The 20,307-nt window shown below is 41.1% G+C and overlaps 1 non-coding gene across 1 annotated transcript; it reads right to left on the reverse strand.

Annotated features, from left to right (window-relative positions):
* Positions 1-13,184: 13,184 nt before the first annotated feature.
* Positions 13,185-13,256, reverse strand: Trnaa-agc (transfer RNA alanine (anticodon AGC)). Its single transcript has one exon. It is a non-coding gene; the product is annotated as a tRNA-Ala (tRNA).
* Positions 13,257-20,307: the final 7,051 nt, after the last annotated feature.

Below are 20,307 nucleotides of genomic sequence, written 5' to 3' on the forward strand. Positions count from 1 at the left end.
TTGTGCAGGGCATTTACCTCTTCCTACGTCCTGGCTGCACCACACCCAGTGTGCTATATACATCTGATTTGTGTGCTTTTCAGCTTCTGCTGAAGGGGTGCGTGTGTATCTGCATTCATGCCTTTGTGTATGCATGTATGTGTGCATGCACGTGTGTGTAGAAAGAGAGAAGAGTGGGGAGAGGGAGTGCCTCATTGTGCAGCCTAACCTGGCTTAGAATATCTTATATAGTCCAGGCTAGACTAAGCGTCCCTAGTGCTAGTAACCCAGCTGTGAGCCACCACTGCCAACTAGAAGCTGTATTTAGCTCATTAAATGCTTGTTTCCTCAAGCAGTCCCCACACTGGTGGTTTCACTTGCCTTCTGTGTCCACAGTATCCCTATCTTCTGCTAGCTTTTGTCACCATCCCAGGATCATCAAGAAGAAAGGATGGAGGGGGCTATTTTTTTGAAACCTCTCTCTTGCTAGCCTCACTATGCTTTCCTCACTCTGTCTTTTCTGGAGTACTTCACTCCCTCAACCTTTCTAGATAGCCATGCTTCAACAATAGTTATGCTGACACACCAAGCATCTTAAACCATAGCACATAATGACGCCTTGTGGAAAGGCTTTCATTCTTTTGCAAGCAAGGTTGGAAGCTGGAAGTAGGTGATTTCTCCAATTTGTTTACAGTCTTGGCACAAACTTGGAGCATAGAACAGTCCTTTCTTGGATGGTCTTGGTGTTTTGGGGATAGCAAGACCATTCTACTTTTCAAGACAGGGTTTCTCTGTGTAACAGTTCCCTGGCTGTCCTGAACTCACTCTGTAGACCAGGCTGGCCTCAAACTCACACTGGCCACACAAGGAAGGGGCTTTTCCATCCCCACTACATTGATGACAATACTGAGGCACACAGAGGTTGAAGGAAAACTCTCCTGATGTTTTTTGTTTGTTTGTTTTGATTTTTTGGTTTTTTGAGACAGGGTTTCTCTGGACTCACTTTGTAGACCAGGCTGGCCTTGAACTCACAGTAATCTGTCTTATAGCACCTGGCTCATAACCATTCTTATATGTGTCTTTTAAGGGAATATTTATATACTTCTCAACAAAGGGGTGGTACTGCTTGCTATTCCTATAGTCACTGTATTCTTGACTCTCAGGCCTGGATTTGGGGTCTTTTTCCAAATTTCTGTTTGTACCTACTTTAACAAAGCTTGCAGCTACAGATTAGATAAAAAACTGGTTTACCCACTAAATAAGATAATGATGTAAAGAACCAAGGAGGTTGAATTTCTATTACATTTATTTTTGTGCTTATTTTTCATTTATTGGTTAATAATCTACCTTAGCACCATTCTCTAGATATAAGCAAATAATAATTGTTAAATGAAAATATCCTACACCAGGCTGTTAATATTTGCTGAATGACTCAAATGCAATTAGGCAGGAAATACCTGGCATGGGAATGGTTGCTTTCTCAGCAGGACTTAGGGTATCTATTCCATGCTTAACATATTGCAATTTCCCCTCTTCTCTTTCTTTTTTGAGAAATCCTCTACCCTTCCTCTTGCCCTTGACAGTGATCATTATGTTCTGGAAAAGCTCCAGGGAAGCAAAATGTCCACTTAGAAAGCTTTACCTAGCCAGCCATATTTGCTTCTGCAATATTATGAAGTCTATAGTCTTGCTTTCTGTGTAGAGTTTCCTGTGCCTGTCTTTACACATCAGAGTGTAACAGGAAACCTAGAGACCCAACTCTGCTTTTAAAAGTCACCAACGTTGGGATGTAATAGGAGCTGTGTGCTCACACCAGACTCTACAATGTTGGGTGAGAAGCTAAAACTATTGTGCTCTGTACTTCTTCAACATAGAGCCAGCCTCTTGTCCATCCCTTAAAACTCAGGTCAGTGCTCTCCCTGGGACATGCTGATCCACTCACCCTGTCTTACTTCACCCCAAAGGCGGGGTAGGAATCTAGTCATCTTCCACTATGGTCTGAATGTTTGTGTTCCCCTACGCCCATCTTTCAGGTTGAAGTCTTGGCCTCTAGGGTGGTGATTGATTGAAACATCATGATGAGCTAATAGCAAGATGAAGTTACAGGTCTATTGGGAACAGCTCTTGGTTGCCATCCAGAGGTATGGGGGAGGGAGAAAGAGAAAGAAAGAGAGAGAGAAGTGAGACAGAAAAAGAAGAGAGGGAAGATAAGGAGAGGAGGAGAGATGCAAAAAGAGAGGAGAGCAAAAGGAGAGGGGGTGGGGACCCAAATCTGTGTATTATCTAGTGAAGGGAAGTTCCTGCCCCTAGGAAACCCGGGAATGCCAGCCACACCCTGCAGCAAGTAGGGACCAAGGGGTACTAGGAAGCCAGGTCCACTCTGCTATGGTCTGAAATCCAACACTGATGATAGAAGATGAAGCTTTGGGAGGAGGCTGGGCCCTGATGTTGGGACCTGGTAAATGGGATTAGTACTTGCCATGATTTGGGCCTGCTCTGAGTGTCTCTCAAGGCTCCAGTGTGATTAAAATCTTAGTCCCCAGGCAGCCTGCTAAGAGGCAGTAGCCTAGTGTGCCTCTTTAGGTCCTGAGTCAATATCTCTGGAGGAACTGTGGGAGGCCAGACTTCCTGTTTGGCTTTATGAGCTTTTCCACACACAGGGAAAGGAGATTTTCCTTTTCATGTCTGGGGTTTCAACATACCCAGAAATAAATCTTTCCAGAACAAAGCAAGCCAAAGTAGCCTTTCTGGATGGAAGTGGCAGAGAGAAAGGCTTGGGACCATTTGAGTCAAACATCCTGCCTGGTGGCTGATTTGGGAAGACTTGGGGGAAGGATTCTTAAACAAACAAACAACGAATGACTATGCTTTCCAACAGTGACCTTGAGTAAAATATTGAAAACCTTCCTGAGCTTCTGTTTTCTCACATAAACATTAATAGAGTTGAACAAGCAAAAAAGATCCTCACTGAGCTTTTAAATGTTATATTTCTATTTTAGTATTCAATCTGAAAGAAAATCTAGAAAAACAAATTGAGCAGGTCTAATAAGTGAATGTAAATACTTTATTTTAAAATCAGACCCTGTAGTCCTAACATTTCTGAGAAACTTAATGGATTTCCTCCCTCCTTTTTTTTTTATTATAGTCATTGGCTCTAAATTGTATCTCAACTTGTAATCTTAACTATATATTAAATATGATATATCTCATAAGTGATAAGAGACTAATATAATAATATCATAGAGGTATTTTAAGTTAATTATAAAGAAAAATTTGAGACAATTTCATTGCCCCCAAACCTCAAGCTGGCCTGATTTTTGAGAGTCTTCTGCCTTAGCTTCCAATATGCTGAGATTACAGAAATGTACCACCATTTTTGGCTTAAACTTTTTTGGTGAGTGAGATAGGTCCATGTATCCCAGGCTAGCCTCAAACTTCTTGTAAACCTGAATTCCTGATCCTCTGGCTTCTACTCCCTAAGAGCTAAGACGTTTTGTGTCACACACCTGGTTTTGCCCTGAATATCTGATTTCTGAATTTTCATGTGGTCATGATGTCTGTCTGTCAGATTTTTGTGTCTTAGGACAGTTTTAGGAGTACAATCATCCTAAAGCCCCAAACACATTTTCTAAGTTAGGTCTTTGACTTAGGAACCAGTAACCACAGGCACAAATTAAAACCAATGAGAAGCAAGCCATTGATGAATAAGAGACCAAAGATTTAAAAATTAGATTTTTTTTTATTTGTTTAAAGTTTAAAGCATAAGCCTGAACAAAGGCCAGCCAGGTGTAGACATGTCCAACCACCTGGGGAAAAGAATGAGTTTTACCTACCCACTAGAGCTACAGTTGCTAGAAAACCAGCCCATATGGCCAGGCCAGAACCGCTTATGGTCTTGGGGCCTAAAAAGTCAAGTTCCCTTACCTAATCATGTAATGCCAAGGCATGTAATTCCTTGCTTGCTTTTTTTTTTCTCTTTAAAAACCTTGTTCCCTTAGACCACAGGGCTGCATTCCCTTCCTGCTTCCGCAGGAAGTTTTTGCAACCCGTGGCTCAAACATGTATTCAATAAACCCTCATGTATTTGCAGCAGAGTTGATTCCTGATGGTCTTTGGGGGTCTCATAAACTGGGCATAACAATGAAGAGAAGGTGGAGGACCCCGGTGTGGTAGGAACCAATGAGGATACAGTTTTTAGGAGTGGACCCATGTCCAGTGTTTAAAAAGGTGACAGCACCCATCAGCAGCAGCTATGTGCTGCCAAATAAAATTTAATGAATCCTTTTCTGGCTTAAACATTGAGTTCTGTTGCTGGCAATGGAAAACATTGATGGATAGAATGTATTTCGCAAGTACTACTCTGTGCATCCAGGATCAAAAACTAGGATCTAAAACTAGGCCCTTTGTCTAAGGCACCTGGCTGTATTTGGCAGAGCCAAGGGGTAGAGGTGGTCTGTTCCCTGCAGAGCACCCATTTGAAATCCTTAGCTCCCTCATAACAGGCATTCCTAGCCACTTAGGAAACCTTTTTTAGATTCTTCATGCTCTTCCCCCTGGTGTTATGCCCAGATTATAAGGTCCCCAAAGACCACCAGGAGCTGGACCACTTATGCAAGAGCAAAGAGCTTTATTCAGGCTTAAGCTCAGTCTCTCCATAGTCACCAATACAATGGAGCAGAGAGGAGAGCCCCGAGCAGCTACACAGCCGGGTTTTTATTTGGAGTTTGATCAAGAACCCGGCTTAGCAGTTACATGATTGGATGACATTCAAGGACAAGCTTTTTACAGAGTGATTGGCTAACTAACATAACTAACATTGAATGAACTATCTATAGACTTCAGAAATGTTAGGCCGGCACAGATGCCCCACCCTGAGATAAGATACCTTCCCATTCTTGTGGATACCTCCAGGCTATTCCATGGGTAGGGAATTTTATGGTTTTCTTATTCCTGGAATTGGTGACCTAAGATTAGTTCCTGGGACTAGTTCCTGGGATTAGTTCCTGGGACTTTTGGGGCTAGGAGGTCAAGCCAGATCCTTTCTCTGGGTGTGAAGCTGGATGCGAGTGGTCACAGTGAAACCAATAAAGATGCCAGATGCCTCTTGCTCTTTTAAAGACACAAAGCTGAGCCCACGGTGCAGGCCATAGATTCCCCTCTATTTTCTTTGTTGAGGTTTGACAGGGTCCAGAACTTTCAGGACTTCTTGGCAGGCTAAGCAACACTCTCTACTACCTCCTTACTCCCTACTGACAACTATCATACAACTGCCAAAAACAAATTACCAAAATACAACTTTCCATTGTCAAGTTCAGGGCTTGGCTGGGTGGCAATACACAAAGTGCTGATCCTCAGAACTAAAACGAAGGAAAAAAGAAGAAAAAGAGGAAGAAGAAGAACGGGGCGGGGGGAGAGACAATCTGTTCAATAGGTCCACTGTGTTAGTTCATAAATCTTGATGCACTAGCCTACTCCCAGGTTACTTAGGCACCTTTGATGTCATCATTGGTCACTACCCACAAGGGGCCTGGATAAAAGGACCCTGGCCTCTTCTCTCTCTTGCTCTTTTACACTCCTTGGTCTCTCTCCCCTTTTCCTGTCAGGATGCTCCCTCCCCCATCTCTGTATCTCTGCCCTCTTCCACTCCCCCCTTCTAACCACTATAAACCCTTTCATATAATCTCTGTTATTTGCCTGGCATCATATTAAATAAATACTAACATACTGTCCTATTATGTTTCAGAATAGAAGCCAAAAAGGAGTGAAAAAATAAAAATAAAAGGAAAGCCCTGTGGCTCTCGGATGACCACTCTAACCCATTGTGGAAGACCTAAAGCAGGACTGTGAGAGACCTGGGGTCATCAGGATGCTTGGCAGGCCCACAGTCTCCTGACAGCCTTGAGTGGATGCTAACTAGAATGAAGTGGGAAGGGGAAGAGGCACCTCTAGAGAGAGGGGAGGGTGATGCTTTCTGTCCTCACAGTCCTCACAGTCATTTTCCTCCATGACAGCAGCATGGACGGCTTCCTCAGCAGGGAAAGAGTCCAGCTGTCTGGCTGCAGATCAGCCTTCCTTCATCTCCCACTCAGAATGTTACCATCTACCAGTTTTGTTGTTATTATAATCGCTTGATAATAGCTTGGTGCACATTCGTCTTTTAAAAGATAGGTTAAGATGGCTGTGTTAGCTTTTTTTTTAAGACTTAAAAATTGTTCCTGGTGGTGAGAGGAACCAGATCAAAGAAGGAGTGCAATGTAACTAAAGCTCATTATCTACATGTATGAAAATACCACAATGGGACTCATTACTTTGCACAATTAACACATTCTAATCTAATGTTATTTTTTTTAATTTAATTTTATTTTTTTTATTAGTTACATTTTATTAACTCTGTATCCCAGCCGTGTCCCGATCCCTCATTCCCTCCCAGTCCCTCCCTCCCTCCCTCATCTCCACCGTGCCCCTTTCCAAGTCCACTGATAGGGGGGACCTCCTCCCCATTCATCTGATCCTGTTTTATCAGGTATCTTCAGGACTGGCTGCAAAGCCCTCCTCTGTGGCCTAACAGGACTGCTCCTCCCTTCGGGGGTGGGGAGACCAAAGAGCCAGTCATTGAGTTCCTGTTAGAAATAGTCCCTGTTCCCCTCACTTTGGGAAACCAATTGGTTACTGAGCTACCACAGGCTACATCTGAGTGGAGGTTCTAGGTTATATCCATACATGGTCCTTGGTTGAATGCTAATCTAATGTTATAAGCAGTACAATCACAAGCCGATTCTTAGTCACTTTATGTTTTGTTGAAAATATGTACTTACTACATATTACTGAAACTTTAAAAAAGAAGAATACAATCTTTTATGGTCAATATTAAAAAAAAAAAATAGTTCCTATGCCAGATGTGGTATTAGACTTCTGGAATCCCAGCACCTGAGGCAGTAGTACTGAATTGGTGCTAGCATGGTCTACATGCAAGTCAGGGCTAACATGGACTACATAGTGAGACCTATTAAAAAACAAAACCAAACAGACAAACAAACAAACAAAAGCACTAGGGGGCAGGAGGTATGGCTCCTGTCAAGGAAAACATAAGTGTGAGAACCTGAATTTGGATTCCCCTCACTTCACCCACCCCCACATGTGAAAGCCTGGTACAGTGGCATGTGTCTGTAACTCTAATGCTGGTGGGGTGGGGATGTGACCGTCTGTGTGTGTGTGTGTATGTGTGTGTGTGTGTGTGTGTGTGTGTGTGTGTGTGTGTGTGTGTGTTGTGGAGACAGATATACCCTGCCAATCATTTAAATTTATTTTCATTTACTATTAGAGTTGAGTTGCTGTTTTTAAGTCTATTTTGTGGAGCCTGACCTGCCCTAACCCATGCCTTGACTTTTTTTTTCCTGAAAATACCCTAACCCTCTCTAGTCATCCTCCTTCCCTAATTGCATGGTGAACACATGTGGTTTTTGAGATTTTCCTGTACTTCCTTATTGCTCCATCATCTCTCTTCTATAAACCTACTTTGCAACTACTTATGATTTTACTTCTTAAAACGGACTCAAGAAATGGACTCTTTGACCCTAGCCTATCAGGTCTCATCAGAACTGTCTGCATTATTTTCCTCTGTGGCTTGGTAAGGCTGCTCCCCCCTCAGGGGGAGGTGATCAAAGAGCCAGCCACTGATTTCATGTCAGAGACAGTCCCTGTTCTTACTAGGAAACCCTCTTGGACACTGAGCTGCCATGGGCTACATCTGTGCAGGGGTTCTAGGTTATCTCCATGCATGGTTCCTTGTTTGGAGTATCAGTCTCACATAAGACCCCTGTGCCCTGATTTTTTTGGTTCTGTTGCTCTCCTTGTGGAGCTCCTGTCTCCTCCAGCTCTTTTATTTCCCCCTTCTTTCATAAGATTCCCTGCACTCCGCACAGTTTGGCTATGAGTCTCAGCATCTGCTTTGATAACCTGCTGGGTAGAGTCTTTCAGAGGCCCTCTATGGTAGGTTCCTGTCCTGATCCCTGTTTTTTTTCCCTCTACTGATGTCCATCCCATTTGCCTTTCTGAGTGAGGATTGAGCATCTTACCCAGCGTCCTCCTTCTTGCTTAGCTTCTTTAGGTGTACAGATTTTAGTATATCTATCCTATATTGTATATCTAATATCCACTTATAAGTGAGTATATACCATGTGTGTCTTTCTGATTCTGGATTACCTCACTCAGGATGATCTTTTCTAGTTCCATTCATTTGCCTGCAGATTTCATGATTTACTTGTTTTTAATTGCTGAGTAGTATTCCATTGTGTAAATGTACCACAATTTCTGTATCCATTCAAGGGTCAGAGGGAAGGGAAGGAGAACCTCCCCTATCAGTGGACTTGGGGAGCGGCATGGGAGGAGTTGAGAGAGGGAGGGTGGGATTGGGAAGGGATAAAGGATACAAAGTGAATAAACTGTGATTTATAAAAATAAATAAATTTTTAAAAAAGTGACACTGGCCACTGCTCACTTAGGTGAGAAGAGCCGTTAAGGATAACTAAATAGATGTCACTAGATTCAGCAGGACAGAGCCATTGGTCTTTTAACACCTTTGACTTAGGAATGAAAATAGCAGCTAATGATGGATGATTAAAAAATTCTGTAAAAATTTTTTGTAAATTTGCTTTAGCTGTATGGTTAAAACAATAACACAAAGGCTCAGGATCACCGTACTTGCCCTTTTGCTATTTATATGTGCCTTTGGCCAGTAAAGAACTTCTTGAACCATGATAGATCGGAACAAACAATACCTGTTTTATATACTTAGTGTATCATGGAAAACACAATTTTAAAATATCCAATGATATATTTAAACTGTTGGTACTGTGTATCTATTTAAATAAACATGAGCTAAAACTTTAAAAAAAAAAAAAAAGGAAAGGAAAAGAAATGGACTCTCTCTTTAACCTGACATAGGAGGCAGTCGCTAGCCAGCTCTTGGGGATACCCCAATAAAAATGAAGCTTGATTCAGATTTGGTGGTGAGTATCCTCAACTTCACCCAGCCACTTGGTATGGCGGTGATCAGTCATTGGCATAAGCTCCTTTACCCAGATAAGAGGCTGGCCAGAATCCTGTAGTCAGCTTTCCTTGACCTAAGTCACTAGTAAAAAGCCCACGGTTGGGCAGATGTTCTCTTCTAAAACTCCTCTCAGCATTTTAATTATTCATTAAACAAAGTGTGTACCTGTCTTCAAGGCAGCTGGCTGTGCAGCCAAAACAGGTTGCCTAACTTTGCTTGTGCTTTTTGCATAAGGGCTATGACCAAGGCAAAGCAGGAATTGTTTTTCCAGCTGACCTTCACCCCTACCTGGCTTCCAGCCCAGGCTTCTCCTCATCTCTTCTATGCCAGCTATTGGCTAGTTTGCCTTTGTGATTCTCCTCACACAGCAGGTTTATCAGAGGGCCATCAGCTCTTCTTGATAACTCTCTAGGACAGCAAATATCTACTGTGGAACTGGAAAGAGCTGGTCAAAACCAGTTTTTCTTAGTTTCACTGATCATCAGTCTTATGTATGTGTGTGTGTTTTGGGGGTGGGGAGGGTGTTAACAATTACCTCTCTGTTGGTTTCTTCCTACCAAATCAGAATCTGTGGAAATCTTACCTTAAAAAAAATCCCCTTACTTTAGATAATAAGATATTTAAAGTAAATTATAAAGGATAATTTAACATTCAGTATGCTTTTAAATTTTTCTCCAAAGAGTTAAGAATTAATTGCATTAGTAGAATTGATTTTGATTCTTTATTATCTGGTTTATGTTCTAACTCCCCTAGTTGTTCCCACAAGACTAGGTTTCCTAGGCATGCATAATTTTCCAAGCAGGCGCCCATCTGGGAGCACACATCAGGTCGTTATGGAGTTATCTCTTGGGGGTACCCAACTCCTTCTACAAGATGACATAGGAACTTCACACAACCTGCAGACCTCCCCATAGCCCTCACATCTCTACATTACTCTAATAACAGTGTGTGTCCATGCTACTGCACTGCACTGCCAATGACTGAATTGCTGCGCGAGTTACATACAGGTGCAACCCCTGCTCTGGCCCTTGAACAGCTTCAGTCTGAGGCTGCTTGCATCCATAGGTGCAGAACCTCACAAGTATGTAGGTCTGACTCTTTACAGATGAATGTGCTCATGACATTTCATGTAAAAGAAACTAGCTGCCCCGAAAAACATGATTTGCCTGAGTGCTTCCTTTGGTGGTATGTATCTTCTTCCTATGCTACCCTTTGAATATCTCCTTTAAAATTGATATTGAGACAGTCTTCAAAGTCTGATGTATTGCATTCAGAGGGAAGGCCCTTGAGACATGATCTGGAATGCAGGAGGTCATGAAGGTTCTCCTCTCAAAATAGCATCATTGGATTTAATAGAAGAGAAATACCAGCACACTAGCTCTACATCACATCTAGAGCCCTTCATCATGCTGAGATACTACAAGAGGGCCCTCACCATTCATGGACACTGCTATGATATATAACAATTCAGCAGCAGGGTACCATGGCAAGTCCATGCCAAGGTACACCCACTGAGGAATTATGCCACACAAAAGATATGGCATAAGGAAGTTTATTGGGGAAGAGAGAGGAGCGCCTAGAGAAGAGGTAGAGCAAGTGAGCCATGAGGGCAGAGAGACAGAGGTGTCAGAGAGGGAGAAAAGGGAGGTGCCTACAAAAGAGAGGGAGAAGGAGCTGAAACATAAGGGGCAGAGAGAGAGCAGGGGTCTTTTTATGCCACCCCCATACACTAGTCGCACCTGGTGGTGGCGGCAAATGATGATGTTAGCAATTGCTAGGTCCTTGAAGTCAGGCCATCTGAATTGCCTGTATGCTAACACCATGAGGAGATTTCCCAGCTCCTGAAACGTTTATTCTTTAGAAATACCCAGTCATGGTACTCAGTTATAACAGTGGAAAATGAACAAAAACTTTCTATGTCCTCTTAGTTGGCTTCATTGGATTTCACTCTGGTATTCTTGGTTGGTATACATCATTGGTGGTGTGGACTCCCTGTTCTGTGCTATTACAGGAACCCTCCTGTACCCTCCATGATACCCTCCTCACAACCAAAATTTTTTTCCATAACTTGTTAAGCTGATTTATTTCCTGGAAAACATAGTGCCTATTCACATAAACAAATTCAGACTAAATAGGGTATGGGTGAAGAGGAGTCCTTGTCTGGCAATAGACTTTCAGTCATGAAATTTTCATCTAAGGAAGGGAAATGCTCCTTCTAGGCATGGTCTGTACTCACACAAGGGTGCAAGCTTTCATCTAACACATCTAGGAATGACCTTCTATTTAACAGCATGCTGATTCAACATGTCCACCTCACCCCCCTCGCTCTCTGTGTGTGAGCACATAAGTGTGCACACATACATGTGTGATCAGAGGTCAACTTGCTGTTAGGTTCTTTCTCTCTTTCTACGGCATGGTTTCTAGAGATGAAACTTGGTTCATCAAGCGTGGTGGCTAGTACCTTCACCAACTCAGCCATCTCTCCAGCCTTAATGTGTCCTTTTTGGTGATTCTAAACTTCAATATATGTAAATTTTGAGAATTTACTAACTTATGTGTTATTGTTGGATATTTAAGTGGTTTCCAGACATGCACCTTTGGACACATATGAAAATGTAGGTTACATCCTCGTAAGGAAATTGTGCACACAAGGATGTGTAACTTGAAATTTTGGTAGTTGTGGACAAATTGTTTTCTAAATGGTTTATGATATTTTACATTTCTACATAGTGTGTATGTACAGGTGTCTCAGTCCCCTGCATCTTCATCAATACAAAAAATTATTAACAGCCAGGCACAGTGGCGCCAACCTGTAATCCCAGCACTCAGGGAGAAAGAGGCAGGCTGTGAGTTCAAGGACGGTCTGGTCTACAAAGAAAGTCCAGGATAGCCAAGGCTACACAGAGAAACCTTGTCTGGAAAAAAAAAAACAAAACAAAAAACAAACAAACAAAAAGGAATCATTAACTTCTTGATCATGTCAACACATGTGGGGGAAAAAAGGCATCTCACTGCTTTGCTAGCTTTTACTGTGCTTAGTGGGGGTAATACATGCTCTAATTTGTAAATTTAGCAAAGTCTCTCTTAGTTTATTAGACACATGCAAATATTTTTGGCAGGATGTTAGCACTTGGATCCTTATATCGACACATATATTGTTCATTACCTAATTGTCTTCCTTGCTTCAGAAAGACATAAAGTAAGCTTTTTTCACACCTCCAATGAGGGAAAGATGATCTCATTTTTCCATTGCTTTTGATGGTATGCCCATAGACGATAACATCATTCTCTGTAGGACCCCTGGATTCAGATCTTTTAGTTTTGTTGGTCTCCTTGTGGGGTTCCTGTCCCCTCCATATCCCTCTATTCCCACCCCTCTCTTCCTCCATAAGACTCCCTGTGCTCTGCCCAAAAGTTTGGCATTGAAATAAAGAAAGGATATATGGAAAAAAAGAAATAACACATCAAAGGTGTGTGTGTGTGTGTGTGTGTGTGTGTGTGTGCGTATTTTGTTTTTAGAAAACCTTTAACAGAAAAAAAAAGAAAGAAAGAAAAGCAAAACCTTTAAAGGTTATGAGTGTTTTAAGTGTCAGGTCACGTAGGATACAAGTGGAGAGCTGATCCCCAGAAGTTGCTCAAAGGGACACAGCCTGCTACCTGGGAAAGGAAGTCATTTTCGGCTACACAAGTTCTGTTATGGACTGCATGTGACTCCAAAAGAGATGGCCTTTATGCTATATCAGTGCCTGCATATCCCATCCTGACATGTCATCTCTTCCCTGTGTGTGCTCCTCCACGCATCCTGGTGACCATGTCCTGTGCTGTACATATGCATGTTCCTATGCAGTGAACGTGGGGAAGGGACAGTGAAACTAGTGCTGATCAAATAGTTTTGTTGGGTCCCAGCTGGGTCTCCTTTCACTTCATGAAACCCAATAAAACAGGGAGTCCTGAATATTGTTGCACCTCCCTTGTCATGTACGCATGAATGGGAGAAAGGTTGGTCTAAAGTAGCTCAAGATCTGTGAAAGAGTGCTTGCTGATAACCATTGCATTTTCTCCATTTCCCCTCACCATAGTTTAGACTAGAGGATTTTGTGTGTATGCGTACATTTCAACACTTTTGTGGAACAGGTTTTTTTTTTCTCTCTCTTTTTTTAAGATCTGAGAATCAAACCCAGGGCCTTGTGCTTGCTAGGCACATGCTCTACCACTGAGCTAAATTCAACCCCCAGGTTTTTTTTTTTTTTCTTTTATGGCTTTTTCTTCATGGAATTTGGTCAAAACTTTGATCAACTTTAACTTGAGAGAAAAAGAGAGAATGCATGAGCCAGATCACTTGATCAGTTGTCCCCTGCTGATTTGAAATGCTGATTTGAAATTTGAAATTCCTCCTGGTGATTTGAAATGCTCCCTTATTGTGCACTGCTTTCTTCCACTCCTTTAAAACACAGGTAGCCTGTGTGTTTTTATTTAATTTAATTCCTTTTTATTTTTATTTTTAAGTGTATGCATGTTTTACCTGCATGTATGTCTGTGCACCACTCTCATGCCCTGTGCTCAAAGAAGCCTGAAGAGGTCATCACATCACCTGGAAATGGACTCACAAATGGTTGTGCACCTCCATATGAGTGCCAGGAACGTAATCTAACGTCCTCTGGAAATACAAGTGCTCTTACCTACTGAGCCACCTCCTCAGGCCCATGCCCCATGGTTTTAATTACTGTTGTACACAGTGATTGTCTGACAGGGCCACACTTACCTTACTACTTTTTTTTTTCTAATTTTACCTTTGTTTCTGTAGTTCTGTTCCACATGAGTCTCCATGCCTCTTTTTCCTCAATGCTGACGGCATTTTTCCTCTAGGGCCTATGACAGCTGTTAATCATTCAGAGTGTCTCAGCACCTTTCTTTGAGCAGGTGCATGTATGTACAGGTATTCATCATCCTGCAGCTGCATTTCCCTGATTCCCTTCAATAGCTCTTATATACCTCCTGTTAATGTTCTTCCTAGATAATCATTTTGTTAAAATGTAAAATGAATATTTTAATATACTATTAAAGGAGTTGTCAAGTATTTATAGAAGAGCAATGGCCTTTGTATATAGAAATTTAATCCTCATATTACTGAACTATCTTACTATCTTTTGAATAGTCATTTTGTACGACCATTTCTTCTACTTAAACAATGCTTTTATATTTGCTTTTCTGATGTTTTAAATTATTTAAATGGGTTGTTTAGTATTGCGAGAACAAGGTGAATAAGACAGAAAGTGTTTAGAGGATGTGTTTAGAGAGATAGGTTTTTTTTTAATGGAGTTAAAATACTTTCCCTTAATATGCTCTATTATTATTTAAACTGTGATCCAATCACTATATAAGTTTTTCAGTCTTTTCACATAGAAAATAAATCCTTTAAAAAATGTTTGCAGCCAGTTGTGCTCACACATCTGTACTCTCAGAAAGTTGAAGCAGAAGAATCAGTAGTTCAAGGTTGGCCTGGATGATGAGGCCCTGTCTCCAAACAGTGGGTTTTTTTGTTTGTTTGTTTGTTTTTTGTAAATTTAATGTGTGGCTTGGAGGTGTAGCTCAGTGTTAGAGTACTTAGTTAGCATGTGCAAAGCCATGTGTTCAAACCCAAGCACCAAAACACTCAAACTTTCGTGGTGTATCTGCTTATCTTTTGGGTTCCTTATCAACATTAGTGTTGCCAACATCTTAGGCAAGGCCCCTGAAACTCTACACCCAAAGTAAGACCTGCATGTGTAACTTTGTGCGGTGACTTTTGTCCTATCAATAATGTTCCAACTACACATCATCAAACAAAATAGCACGCACAACCAGCTTACCCAGCAGCCTTCAAGAGCCAATTTACAGTGGCTGTGACTGTTTCCTTTAGGGAGCACAAGTAACAGGCTGCTCAGGGCAGTCTTCCGTTCCACCCCTCATCTTGTCTTGTTACTTATGAGCATCTCTTTAAGCTTCATTTTCTTATTGTCCCTGTTCACATCTTTCTTTTATTTTTTTAACTTCAATTTTTTTTTTTTTTTTACAATTTATTCATTATAAATCCTGATTGAAGCCTCCTCCCTCAACTCCCCCCAGTCCCACTCTCCCTCCCTCCCCATCTCCCTTCCCTGGTGGGAGTCCTCTTCCTCTGCCATCTGTCCAGAGCTCATCAAGTCTGTCAGAACTGCCCGGATCCTCTTCTTTTGTGGCCTGGTAAGGCCACATCATCAGAGGCAAGTGATCAAAGAGTAATCAACTGAGTTCATGACAGAGGCAGCCCCTCCTCCCCTTACTCAGAGACTCACATGGAGACTGAGCTGCTAATTGGCTACATCTGAACAGGGGTTCTGTCCATGCACAGTCATTGCATTCCTGGGATGCTCACATTCTGAACTTTACATTTTTGAAGCTGTCACAACTATCAACCTGGAAAGGTGACAGGTGGCCTCACACTTTCCTAAGGTCTAACTGAGCTAGTCTTTGTTAATTTGAGTCTCAACTGATTTACCTTTTTTATAGGTTGGTCAATCTAAATTAAAATAAAAAAAAAAACACTGTGAAAGGTTTTTTTGAAAGTTGTAGTGAGCAGATTTCTGGTTACTACAGAGTCACTTTCTAAGACTGAGATGTATCTTTAAAAGAAGTAAGTGATCTTTAGAGATGATGAGGTATAGGGAAGCTCTAGAGTTCTAGCTGAAGATCATTGCAGAGGTTGTTGGGCACTTGATCAGTGGCTTAGATTGGACTCCAAAGGCTTTGATGTGATTATAGATAATCCTCTCTCTAACTGCATCAGATGTCCTTCTGTTAAGTGGTAACAGTCAAGAATAACAACCCAGGCTGTTATCATTACAGAAACAACCACATCAGGACTGAAGGATTACTTCAATCTCCAGGCAGTTGATAAAAAACATTAAACTCCATACTTTGTATTTTATGACGCACCAGAGAGAAGAATTTGAAGGTGTTTGGCATAAAGACATGGTAAACATATAAGGAGGTAGAAATACTAATTACCTCAAATTCAATCATTGTTTTAAAAAAAAGAAAAGAAAAAGAAAAGCAACAGCTGTGTGCATGGCAGAGGCAGCACACAACAGTGGTTGAGGGTTTCAGAGCTACACATTTGCTTAGCAAATGTCCATAGCAAGTACATTAGCCTCTTTCTACCCTGTAAACTTCTATGTTAAAAACTGAGGTATCTCAGTTTTAACCCCCATGACCACATAGCTAGAACACATGACAAGCAACACATATTTGTTATCATTATTTCAAGGAGGCCAATGAAATTTAAGCCACTCAACTTCCATACAAGGAAATTATTTGTAATTTTAGTAATTGTTATGCATTGCTGCATTGTAGTGAAAAAGAGAAAAGTGGCCATACTGTGCAAAAAAAAAAAAAAAAACATGACTCAAAGAAGTGAGCTGTACTTGAACTCCGACTTCTAAAAACGTCTTCCAAGGTTTGTCTGTTTTACTTTAATCAACAAGTATTTCACTGAGCATTGGTGATTATATTCAGCACCATGCTAAATAGAATAGAATGCAAAAAGCATACCATATGGACTTTGAGTGTCAGTAGTTTATTATCTAGCAAAGCTTTGTGCTTATTCAGTACTCCTGCCAGCACTCACAGCATGCTGCTTTGGCTCTCTATGGAGACTGTGTTTGTAGCTACAATAGAAATCACTTGAGAAAAGCAGACTGACTGATTGCTAGTTCAGAACACTGCTCTCCCTTCAGCACCTAGCTTAGACAGCTGAATTATTCACCAAGGTTGCTTCTTGCTGACTTCTGATTATTTGAGAATGTCAAGTCCACCCTGAGAGCCAACTCTGGCCATGCCTGATGACCTTCAAATGGATGCAATATGACATCACTAGGCACAGAGTATGTGGGGTGGGGGTCCAGGTCCAGGTGCCTCCACAGCGCCACTGCATCTGATAAGCATGCTCAGGAGAGATGTGTCGCAGCTCATTGATACTCTCAGCAGCTGGAAGAACAGAGTAGGCTAAGGGCAGCAACGAGGAAGGTTCCAGATGGGGCTTGAAGTCATTTCTCACTTCAGAGTTTTCTTTCATTGTTTCTTATGCATCCGGCTTTGATAGGGGAGGACAGAAGGGTCTTCCTGAAGCTGGCAGCAGATTCTCCCAGTATTCCCGTCTAGCCCTGGGTTTGGAAAATATGCACCATTAAGTAAAAGATCCTAACTCATTTTACCAGACCAAATCTGTATGTTGATCTCAAAGGAAGGAAGGGAGACAGAGATGTCAAACTAAAGTAAAATTTTGTTTCAACATACAGTTAGAACTCTGTATTCATGCCGTAGCTTTTTCACAATTGTGTGTGTGGCATATGTGTGTACGTGTATGTATACATGCTTGTGTGTTTTTTTGGGGTTTTTTTTTTTTTTTTGGTAAAATGTGAAGCTCATGAATTTAGCTCCTTTATCTGGCCAGTGGGCTTCAAGAACCCACCTGTCTCCCTGGCACCAAGACTGCAGGTGTATGATGCTGTGCTTGGCTTTTTATTTGGTTCTGCACATCTGGGCTCAGGCCTTCACTACATCCTTGTTAAACCAGTTAACTTACTGAGCCATCTCCCCAAGCCTGTTTCCATACCTTTACCATATTATTGGTCACTAGGCTTCAGGCCACTTTTCAGAAGCAATGTATTTCAGTTATAGGAGAAGTTTTTACCATCATTGTCATCATCATCATTATTTACAGTTTATCCTCAAACATCCAGCAGAATCTTCCTAACTCTACTCTGTATTTTCGTGATTGGAGAAGTTTGTGGAAATAATTTTAAACGTAATGAGACAAAGAATAATTCTTCAATAAAGTAACCAAGAACAGAATGCAAATAACCTTAGTACTCTGTGCTTTGTAGAAGTTTTTGGTCCTTGGATTTTTTGACAAAGTTAAAAAAAAGAGTATAGGGTTCCTGGGCACAGACTTTGCTGATAAATATTATACTCTTCAGTGTCCCTCATTTTACTTAGGAAATTTATGAGAAAGGTTAATACTTTTTATAATGCAATGCCAGAACTCATGGCTTATAATGGCCTCCATGAATCATGACTTTCTACAGACATAAGCAGGTTTGGAAGTTTAGGATGCACAGGGTACTTTGGTCTTCAGACTAATGTTTCAATTTTATTGGTTCATTATTTTTAAGGATGTGCAGGTGGTGGCAACCAAAATAAGCTATTTTTGTTTATTTAAACTTGTAATTATCACCAAAGTATCCTTTCTTTGCCTTTGGGTTATATTTACATTTAGTACATTTTTATGAGTTACACGTGTAAAACCATCCTTTCTGACAGACACCCATAGAAAGGTTTGGCAATGATTTCTTGCCTTCAAATCTCACTAAGATGGACAAAGAAGTGCATTTACTACATAACATCATTGAGAAAGCAGGAGACCATGGGGAAGAAGCTCAAGTCATGACCAGTTTCTAAAATATGTGAAGAAGATGGCACTGGATTGATAGATATAGAAAGAGAAAGAATATACTGGTACATAGTGAGCCAAAATAAAACTAGGTTTTCAGGGCCCTGAAAGAAACATGTTTAATTGTAAAGCAATTGTAACATATAATATAGCTTAGAATCTCGAAGACCTTGGAGAAGATGAAGGCCTTTGATTCTCAACAATGAAAAAGGAAGTTATCTAGAAATTCCTAGAAGACAGATGTTATGCAAGCACCAAGAATGTCAGTCCAATCATGAAGCTCATTTACATCGGGCAAGAATTTGGACTGCTGATGAAATACAAGAGAGGAGAATCTACCAGACCTTGATGCCAGAAACATTCTCCTTCAAGCAGCTCAAGGTTTGAAAAGTGGATCTGTGGCTTATATAACACTGTAATAATATTATAAATGCCATTCCCTAGCTTTAGATTTTTAGAAGAAACCTATATATAAAGCCTGGAAGACTTGATTGTGATTACAGAATAGGACATGGTTGTTAAAAATGTTACTAGTATAACTTGAAGTAGCTGAAGAATGAGGCCAGGGGGATCACTCAGTCAGAAAGTGTTTGCCATGCATACATGAGGACTTGAGTTCAAGCCTTAGCACCCACATAAAAAGCCAGATGTGGTAGTATGTGCTGTAATCCCAGCACTGGGGAGCTCAGCTCACTAGCCAGCAAACTAAGGTGGATGACACCTGAGGAAACACGACACCTGAGGTTGTTGTATGGTTCCACAAGCACCAAAACACTCTAACTCACAGGCACACATGCACGAACGCAAACAATGGGAAGAGAGTACCCAAAAAGTAGAAGAGAGAGGCAGAGAAGAGAGAAACAGGAGAGAGTCAAATTTTATTGTATAGAGTTTATTTCATATTGGTGAATTGAAACATATGTAGCTACATGATAGGGTGACTACAGAACAATATAGTTATATATAGTATATAAAATACTATATAGTATAAATGTATATAGCATATATAATATATATATATACACACATATATAAAAGAAACTAGAACTAAGGGGATGTGTTATTTTTCTATGAAATATATTTTGAAGCCAGGAGGCAGAGGCAGGCAGATCTCTGAGTTCATGGCCAGCCTGGTTTACAAAGAGTCTAGGCCATCCAAGGCTACACAAAGAAATCCTGTCTCAAAACACACACACACGTTTTGAAACCTAATCAATATGATCATCGATTGGATCTTTTGGGGGTAACTGAATCACAAAGGTGGAGCCCTAGTGAATGGGATTAGTGCCCTTATCAAAGATGTTCCAGAGAGCTTGCCTTGCCCCTTCTACTATGAGAACCCCCAGCAAAAATTCACTATCTTTGAGAAAGCAGACCTTCATCAAATACTGCATCTATTGGCATCTTGATTTTGGACTTCAGAACTCTGGGGGGGAGGGGAGTTGTTTGTTTTGAGATAGGGTCTCATTTTGTAGCTATGGCTGGTCTGGAGCTTGCTATGTAGAGGTAAGGCTGGGCCTGTGCTTACTGAGAATCTGTATGCTTTTGTTTCATGAGTGCTTTGATTAAAGATACAGGCTACAACTCACCCCCACTCCTGGTCCCAAATTTCTGTTGTTTATAAGCCACCTAGTTGATGGTATTTTGTTACAGTAGCCTGAGCAGACCAGGCTTCCCCTGGGAATAGGTAGGGACAGCTTGCTTTCATTCTATGCACCTTTCTTTGCTCTGCTGCTGTATATATTGTGTTTTCAGCAATATATAGAATAAGGTTAGAGTGGAATTATGAATGCACCTTGAAAGCAACCCC

This window comes from Meriones unguiculatus, chromosome 6, assembly GCF_030254825.1.
Source record: "Meriones unguiculatus strain TT.TT164.6M chromosome 6, Bangor_MerUng_6.1, whole genome shotgun sequence".
Taxonomy (NCBI): Eukaryota; Metazoa; Chordata; class Mammalia; order Rodentia; family Muridae; genus Meriones; species Meriones unguiculatus.